Genomic DNA, 10307 nt, shown 5'->3' with positions numbered 1-10307 from the left:
GTGCAAACTCCACACAGTCAGTCGCCTGAGTCGGGAATTGACCCCGGGTCTCTGGCGCTGTGAGGCAGCAGTGCTAACCACTGTGCCATCGTGCCGCCCACCGTGTCATCCAGCATTCCCTATACCTACCAGCCTTTCCTTTCACCCTAACAGGAATATACTTTCTCTGGATTCTCATTATTTCTGAAGGCTTCCCATTTTCCAGCTGTCGCTTTACCTGCGAACATCTGCCCCCAATCAGCTTTTGAAATTTCTTGCCTAATAACGTCAAAATTGGCCTTTCTCCAATTTAGAACTTCAACTTTTAGTTCTGATCTATCCTTTTCCATCACTATTTTAAATCTAATAGAATTATGGTCGCTGGCCCCAAAGTGTTCCCCCACTGACACCTCAGTCACCACCCTGACTTATTTCCCAAGAGTAGGTCAAGATTTTCACCTTCTCTGGTCGGTACATCCACATACCAAATCAGAAAATTTTCTTGCACACACTTAACAAATTCCTCTCCATCTAAATCCTTAACGGTATGGCAGTCCCAGTCTATGTTTGGAAAGTTAAAATCCCCTACCATAACCACTATTATTCTTACAGATAGCGGAGATGTCCTTACAAGTTTGTTTCTCAATTTCCATCTGACTATTAGGGGGTCTATAATACAATCCCAATAAGGTGATCATCCCTTTCTTATTTCTCACTTCCACTGAAATCACTTCCCTGGATGTATTTCCAGGCATATCCTAATTCAGCACAGCTGTAATACTATCCCTTATCAAAAACCCCACCACCACCCCCCCTCCTCTCTTGCCTCCTTTTCTATCCATCCTGTAGCATCATATCTTGGAACATTAAGCTGCCAGCCCTGCCCATCCCTGAGCTACGTTTCTGTAATTGCTATGATATCCCAGTCCCATGTTCCTAACCATACCCTGAGTTAATATGCCTTCCTTGTTAGGCCCCTTGCATTGAAATAAATGCAGTTTAATTTATTAGTCCTATCTTGTCCCTGCCTGCCCTGACTGTTTGACTCGCTTCTGTTCTCAACTGTACCAGTCTCAGATTGATCTCTTTCCTCACTATCTCCCTGGGTCCCACCACACACACCCACACTGCCCCCCCACCCCCTTACTAGTTTAAATCCTCCTGAGCAGCTCTAGCAAATCTCCCTGCCAGTATATTAGTCCCCTTCCAATTTAAGCACATCTTTGGAATATGGAAGGAAACCAGAGCACCCGGAAGAAACCCACACCGACACAGGAAGAATGTACAAACTCCACATAGACAGTCCCCCAAGGCTGGAATTGAGCACAGGTCCCTGGCACTATGAGGCAGCAGTGCTAACCACTGAACCACTATAAGTCGATTGGCATAAAAGTTAGTCTTCATCTTACATTAGCATTCTTGTAAATTGGCCCAAAGAGTGCAAGACAAAAAGCCTCAACAAAAAGTATCCTTTTACAGCAATATTTAATCTTGGTTCTCCAGAAAATGATAAGTTATATAAATACAATGTGTTATTGTTCAGATTCTCCTCCCAGTTTAGTTACCTGCTGTGAATCATGCTCAACTCTTAGTGTTTTCACATCCATCCGTTTTTCAGAAAAAAATTTGTGTTTTGTATCTTCCAATAGAGGGCAGTCATATATTTGTGTCTGAAATTTGAGATCTCAATGCTATAAATATGTTGCAGCGATTTGTTTACGACAGGAAAAGGAAGGGTTTCTGGTTTCAAAGCAAACGAGTGAGAAACAAGCGATACAGAAATTATGCAACAAGTCCTCTGGGTCAGAATCAATAGGGTGTTCACAATGACAGAAACTCTACATGACATTGTTGAGATCACAACGAGATTACTGCATACAGTTTTGGCCTCTTTATTTAAGGACAAATATACATGCTTGGACGCATTTCAGATAAGGGTCACTAGCCTTATGGGAAAAGAGAAGGCCGATCCTGCTGAATGGTTTCCTGAGACAAAAAAAATTGCAGATGGTGGAATCTAACGTAGACAGGCAGGAGGCTGGAAGAGCACAGCAAACCAGGCAGCATCAGGAGGTGCAGAAGATGATATTTCGTGTGTAACCCTTCTTCACGTCAACTTCTGTACCTCTTGATGCTGTCTGGCTTGCCGTGCTCTTCCAGCCTCCTGCCTGTCTACTCGAGAATAGTTTCCTGAGCAGACTGTCAAAGTAATTTGGCATGTTGACTCATTGCTAGAACTTTTCAACAAGCACCAAGATGTAGCTGCACATAGGTGGTGAGAAGGGCACGAATCAGCAGATCCCTCAAGCATGCCAGGTCTCTATTCCATGGCACACTGCCCTCGAGATAGCTGAAGTGGTAAGGTGACCATTGCACATCTCTTCTGGAATGTGCCTTTGAGACATGCAATGGCTTTCCCCAATTGGTTCCGTGACGCAGGACCCTGAGCTCGACAGGCTCTTCCCCGGTACGCACACTGAGACAAATATCAACTGTGCCTGGAGGACCATCAACTTGTAAATGATGCTCTTTGATCTGCCTGAAACTTTATTTTGAACTTAAGAAGCTGCCTTGATCCAAGTCACTGAAAAGAAACAGAACAGACAGCAGTTGCTGTCACCGTAAAAAGAAATCCTATATGAACGTAGCTGTGACACCAATTTTATCTCTCTCAGTATCTGCCTCCCTTTCATTCCATGAGGAAACCAGCTGACAATAATAAACATGATTCGGAGATGCCAGTGACTATAACCTGGTGTTGTGTGATTTTTGACAATAATAAAGAATGACTCAAGACAGATGGTGTTCTGCCCCTCATTCAGTTGCTCACCGCTTACGAGGAAAGGATTCTGGGGGACTCTGACCACACCAAGCAGGGCACAGATTAGTACTAGAGGTTTCCGTCATTATAGAATCCCTATAGTGTGGAAACAGGCCATTTAGCCCAACAATTCCACACCAACCCTCCAAAGAGTAAACCACCCAGACCCATTCCCCTATCTATTACTCTACATTTCCCCTAACATGGGGAGAACATGCAAACTCTGCACAGACAGTCGCCCGAGACTGGAATCAAACCCAGATTCCTGGCACTGTGAGGCAGCAGTACTAACCACTGAGCAACTGTGCCACCCCTCAGGCTCAAAGAGGCAATTAATTTATTTTGAACTGTGTATGACAGTAGGCAAAGAAGAGCAATAAAAATGAAAACATGCTTAATGGAATTGCTAAGAGATGAACATTATCCATTTCCCTTGACTTGCTGTGCTGGGAACCCTTGAGGGAAGGCTCACTGATACCTGTCAGGATTGTGTCTATATTAAACAGTATGGCAGTAATATGAACCTGGGACCTCTGGAAGAGGGAAAATGTGCAAAGATTCATGGCAAGGATAATGTGAGCATCTAGGTAAACCCAAAGTGAGTTAACACTATGATAGCAAGTGAGGAGAAGATGCAGCCTAATCCAGTCCATGAACTGGAACATCATAGAGTCATAGAACTGTATACCAAGGAGAATGGACCTTCAGGTCCATCTTGTCCAGCCGACCAGATATCCTAAATTAATCTAGTCGATTTGCCAGTGTCTTTGTTCTTTATCCAACCATATCCCTCTAAACCCTCGCTATTCATGTATCCATCCAGGTGCCTTTTAAATGTGCCCCTGAATGCAAAATGTCCTTGCTGCAGCAGTACAATGATAGCTATCAGTACAGCCTGGGGTGCAGCATTGAAATGAAGACATATCTTGTAAGTGAATTGGAGATGTACTGGTTGGCGCATGTCAGTGGCCAATGTCAGAGGACATGGGCTACCTATGGCCATGTGATGTTAATGCCTGGTTTTCAATATGCAGCCAATTCAGGGCAAGCAGTAAGCCAAATCCACCAGAAGCTCACTCGGGCTTCCTTGTTGAGTTTTCCCCAATTCAAATTTATTTGTAAATTTGTAAGATGAAGGCAGAATATTAATGAAGCCAATTTTTCTATTAACAAGGTTTTAACAAACAGTAATTGTCATTCATTGGCAACTCGGTGATGCCTAGTGAGAATCTCACCATTCCATATGTGAAAAGTGCAAAAGATGGTTCGAGTTGCTTGTGATGTTGAGATAGGCCTCACTGTATTTGTCATCTGATTCTTCCACACATCTCATCATAGCCCACATTGCTCAGACCTCTTCAAAGCTTTGCCCATTATGTATGTTTCATTGTTCATACGTAAGATACCTTCAGGAGACATGCTCATGATATCATCACTATATTACAGCATGTAACCTGAGGATACAGAGGTCTCATATTCCATCTTACCTTAAATCACTTGAAGCATGGTACACTGTTAGAGGCATGCTCCGCTGCTGTATTACTGAATTTTAATATTACGCCAAATATTTCTACTTTTGAGAAATGTAACATTTATGCAAAGTAGTTATTTGTAATAAAAAATCTATTGTATTCTTCAATACCAGAATATCCACATACAGTTTCTTACAGGAGATAACATAAGTGTAGCCACAACAGGTGAAGCAAATTGTTAGAGTTCAAACTCATACCAAGATCTGATGAGTATTTCTAGCATCTTTGTCGTTAAATAAATAAATATAATACTTTTATTCAAATCGTTGCAATTACGTGCTCATGGGGACAGACACATTTTTCTTTCTACTCATTATCGAGAAAATCTTTCTTGTCACAAAGATTATCTTTTCCTCTTGGGGGTCTTCAATATATACTTTTGCTTTCCTAGATTAGATTAGATTACATTACAGTATGGAAACAGGCCCTTCGGCCCAACAAGTCCACACCGACCCGAAACCCACCCATACCCCTACATTTACCCCTTACCTAACATTACGGGCAATTTAGCATGGCCAATTCACCTGACCCTGCACATCTTTGGACTGTAGGAGGAAACCGGAGCACCCGGAGGAAACCCACGCAGACACGGGGAGAACGTGCAAACTCCACACAGTCAGTCGCCTGAGGCGGGAATTGAACCCGGGTCTCTGGCGCTGTGAGGCAGCAGTGCTAACCACTGTGCCACCGTTCCTAGGTTGCATCTCATGTAGACCAGTAATGAAAGCCTAGTACAATACTACCAGGACCACTGTCATAGTATATCTGTACATGTAGGAGTAAAATGAGTTCAAGTCATTCATGTAATTTCTTTCTTTTTCCACAAAAAGCTTATATTGCCCTGGGAGGATAGGAAGTGCACAAGGATAGAGCTTTTCGTGTTAAGTGGTCAGTGTCTGACAGTCGAGACAATCCTGGAAGGGGAAAATGGCAGCAGAGGTGCAAGATGAAAGGGACAGGATCTGTAAAGGAAATTCTTCTTATTTTTAAATATGTCAGTTCCTGAAGCTTATTCCAAAAATTCTGGTGCGGACGAACAAATGATGGAAGAAAATTATCAAAGCAGATCAAAGGATGTGAAGAACAAAGGGGAATTGTTACTATGGTAACATATCTTCAGAAACTGTTAATTGAACTGCTTGTTACAATATAACCTCAAGAAATTTTAACTTGTAAAAAAGATTAAGTATCTGATCCCACATCCATCACCTTATATACATGTTCACATTAAATTGCCTTTTAGATTACCTTGCTTTAACTTTGTCTTAAAGTGGAGAAATAAAAGCTGCTAATTAATCATGTTGACCCCAGATTGGCCTGTTCCTTTTTTTTGTGGTGAATAATTAACCTTTTCTTTACATGTTCATAAATGATCATCTGAGCAGCTGTGATGCTGAATACTGCAGCAGTTTGGAAACAAAGCTAGGGCACATGGTGGCTCAGTGGTCAGCATGACTGCCTCACAGTGCCAGGGATCTGGGTTCAGTTTCATTCTTGGGAGACTGTGCGAAGCTCACATGTTCTCCTTGTGTCTGTGTGGGTTTCTGCAGGGTGCTCTAATTACCTCCCACATTCCAAAGTTGTGCAGTTTAGGTGGATAATGCCCAGGATGTATAGGTTAGATGGATTAGCAATGGGAAATGCTACAGTAGTGGGTGTGGCTCTTTGAAGGGTCAGTGTGGACTCAATGGGCTGAGTGGCCTGATTCTATGATTCCTTTAGCAAATGATCTGCTATTACAGGACACAATGAAGAAATGCAACCCAATTGTGCCTATATTCAGATGTACAATAAAACTGCTGTCCAGCAATTTTTACTTTTGGATGCTAATAATGCAAAAGAAAAAGGTTGTGATATGTGACTTATTTTCGGAATTACAGATAGTGTTTTAGTCGCAAAATGGCATCCTGGCTGCATGTGTGCACTTTCAGCATGGCTTATTCTAAAGTGCCACTTTAGTAATGACATTTGTGCACACATTAGGAACATATGACAGAGGTGTCATCAGTTGGCATACAACACTGACTTCACACAAATGGCACAATTTATCATCTCAAAACTCCAGCTAATGTGATCTCTTAACATTGCACAACTAAAAATGTAGTCAAGGCTCAACAGATCCTCCACTAGCATTACTTAAAGGGACCATCAACTACTTTCAGATTATTAGCTGACTGATCTCTTCCCGCATTTGCCAAAGTGATGTGAACTTTCTACTGCTGTGTAAAATCTGCAGGCAATGATGATGTAAATGCTGAAGACTTTTGCTTTGACGTTAAGGGATCAGTCAGATTCCTGTTCGTAGTCTTGTATAATAGTTATCATCTCTGTTCCCTTGCAGCATCCTGGGGGAATGCAGCAGGGGCAATACTGAAACTTCTAAGCTGCTCTCAGACAGAGGAGATAGAGAATGGCTCTAAGCTTGAGGTCTTATTCATCAAGGGTCCCTGTGGCATTCGGTAAAGCATCAGTCAATACTTGCCTGTTTCCTTTCAACCCTATTGTTCTACTTTACGTACTCTATACCAAAGAATACCTTGAACACAAGCGAAATTAAAAGGTGGAAAATCTCCAAACAATCTTGTATTAGATTAGATTACTTACAGTGTGGAAACAGGCCCTTCGGCCCAACAAGTCCACACCGACCCGCAACCCACCCAGACCCCTATATTTACCCCTTCACCTAACACTACGGGCAATTTAGCATGGCCAATTCACCTGGCCTGCACATCTTTGGACTGTGGGAGGAAACCGGAGCACCCGGAGGAAACCCACGCAGACACAGGGAGAATGTGCAAACTCCACACAGTCAATCGCCTGAGGCGGGAATTGAACCTGGGTCTCTGGCGCTGTGAGGCAGCAGTGCTAACCACTGTGCCACCCACAAATGTCACGAGTGTGTAATTATACTATAATATATTTTGTAACAAGTGCCAATCTGATTTTAAAATGGCAACAGATCTTGCAAATTGAGGAAACATGGCTACCTTTGTGGATTCCAGTTTGTATTGTGACTAGACTATACTTACATCATGAAGAAATCATAAGCCATCTTTTGAAATTCAATGAACATTTCTAAGGGTAAACAAAAACTATCTAACAATAGTTCACCCAAAAGTATGAGCAGTATTTTCTAGCTCACCACAACCTGTCAATGAAAGCCAATGAAAGGGGAGGCGATGGCCTGGGTTTCACTGCTGAACTGTTAGTCAAGAGACCCAGGTAGTATTCTGGGGACTGGGTTCAAATCTCAATGTGGCAAAAGGTGGAATTTGAATTCAATAAAAATCTGGAAATAAGTGAGTATTGATGGTCATGAATCCATGGTCAGTGTTTGGAAAAACTCATCTGATTCACTAGTGTCTTTTAGGAAAGGTAACTGCTGTCCTTACCTGGTCTGGCTTACACGTGACTCCAGATCCACAGCAAAAATATGGCTGACTATTAACTGCCGCCTGGGCTATCGGGGATAGGCAATATATGCTGGCGTTTCCGGAGGCACCCTCATCCCATGAATGAATAAAAGAAAATCCAAGCTAATGACAATTAATGGTTAGTTACATTGTATAAAAGACATGGATTAACTAATATGGAATCAATTTCATGATAGCAGCCTTTTTAATCTGCACAGGAGAGTCTGCGAACAAGCATTTTGGGTGGAACCTCCCATCACCTCCAACAAGAACTCTGAGAGGCAATGGTGAGGGTTTTCAACTAAAAGGGAACAAAAACTGGAATATAGAAATCCACTGTTGTTATGCAAAGAGACCTGGAACCTGCAAATGATTGAAATTCAGATCTAGTGAGGAAAAAGAAATCTCTCTTTTCTCTTCAATTGTGCTGATCTGCTGAGGCCACTTGTACAGGCAAGTACTAACTGGAAGTACTCTGGAAGTAATTGCAGCTTCTGAATCTCACTTCAGGTTTTCAAACTTCTTCCACTTCAGAAAGAAAAACCTTCAAGCAGGCTACACCTGGAATGATCTGATAGACTAATCTTACTTTCATTTTGACAAGTAATGTTTATTTTTTAGTTACTTTTAATCTTTATGAATTTTCAGATCATAATCTCATCACTTGTACTTGAAATAACTACAGCGGTAGATTAACCTTCATTTTGTTTAAGACTAAATTTTGCAGCTGTATAAAAAGCCAGAGGGGGGAAATAAATGAGTAGTTAAAACTTACAGTTTGTAGAGTACTCCGAGGACACAACTGGTGTAACAAGTATCTTCACAATTTCCTGCATAAAGATCTCTTTCTCCTCAGCCTGAGGCTTGGCCTTTAACCCACGTCCAGGCCAATAAAACTCATCTCTCACCAAACACTATCAGCATTCACCAAATTAAAGTTTGTGGTATTAGCTATAGATGTATTTTATCAGAAATATTGTTGTCATCCTATCCAACTGTCCAACTATAACAAAGTACCTCAAGAAAGCTAGAATTAGAATTTGATGTTGTGAGAAAAAGCACAAATTTCAGAGGCAACTTTACAGATTTATACAAGAAACCAATGTTGTTGCATTTTCAATTCAACTCACATTAGGTTTTCAGTTAGCTTTCCCAAAATAGTACATTTGATGACACAGAACTGTCCTTTATACGTGTACTGAATAATAATTCTACTAGTAGGATTGATAGGTCACCCTGTATTGCAACCTTATTTGCATTATATATATAAATATGCTAATTGCAGCAATACTATCACCAATCACGCGATGATTGGCAGTTCAGTTTAAGTGAATTTTGATGACTAATGTGTTGTGTTGTAAAGCAGAATATGGATGAATTAAAATAAGTGGGCCTACATTATGCATGCAGGTCATATTAATTATAAGGATACTCATCACTAACAAACAGTAATATCTTTTAAGTAGGCAGAGTAAATTGGCATTGAAATCTATTATAACGTTTTACACATTATTTGAATAAAAAGGTGAAACTGTGCCAGTTCTGAGCACTGAGCTGAATTTAGAGACATTGAATCATAGAGTCATAGACATGCACAGCACAGAAATGGACTCTTCAGTCTAACTTGTCCATACCGACCATATATCCTAAGTTAATCTAGTCCCATTTGCCAGCACTTAGCCTAATTCCCTCTAAACCCTTCCTATTCATATACCCATCCAGGTGCCCTTTAAATATTGTAATTGTACCAACCTCTTCCACTTCCTCTGGCAGCTCATTCCATATACGCACCATTCTTTGCATTAAAAATTGCCCCATAGATCCCTCTTAAATCTTTCCCCTCTCACCTTAAACCTATGCCCTCTAGTTCTGGACTCCCCCATCCCAGGGAAAAGACCTTGCCTATTTATCCTATCCATGACTCTATAAACCTCAGTAAGGTCACCCCTCAGCCTCTGATGGTCCAGGGAAAACAACCCCAACCTATTCAGCCTCTCCCTATACCTCAAACCCTCCAAACCTGGCAACATCCTTGTCAATCTTAAGCATGAATTTAAAACCTGAATTTCAAAAACAGTTGCCATAATTTATCCTATGTGGCTGAATCTTACTATTTTTTAGCTAAGAGTTGGGTTTTTTGTTGGGAGTCTCTTCACGACAACTATTGAGACTTTTCAACATATCTTACAAAAACACCGCACTGACTTTCTACTGTGCCCATGGCTTCCATCATATCCAATTCTATCACTATCATAGACAATGACTCAAGAGACATGTATTCTCATCTCATTATCGCATTTACTTGGCTTGAAATTAAAATCCTTGCTAATATTTTCTAACCCAATGAAAATCGAAAAATGGTGCAATGTTTAAACAGGTAAAAACAATGACTGCAGATGCTGGAAACCAGATTCTGGATTAGTGGTGCTGGAAAAGCACAGCAGTTCAGGCAGCATCCAAGGAGCAGCGAAATTGACGTTTCGGGCAAAAGCCCTTCATCAGGAATAAAGGCAGTGAGTCTGAAGCGTGGAGAGATAAGCTAGAGGAGGGTGGGGGTGGGGA

This window comes from Chiloscyllium plagiosum, chromosome 10 (assembly GCF_004010195.1).
Source record: "Chiloscyllium plagiosum isolate BGI_BamShark_2017 chromosome 10, ASM401019v2, whole genome shotgun sequence".
Taxonomy (NCBI): domain Eukaryota; kingdom Metazoa; phylum Chordata; class Chondrichthyes; order Orectolobiformes; family Hemiscylliidae; genus Chiloscyllium; species Chiloscyllium plagiosum.
Note: the sequence above shows the minus strand (reverse complement) of the source record.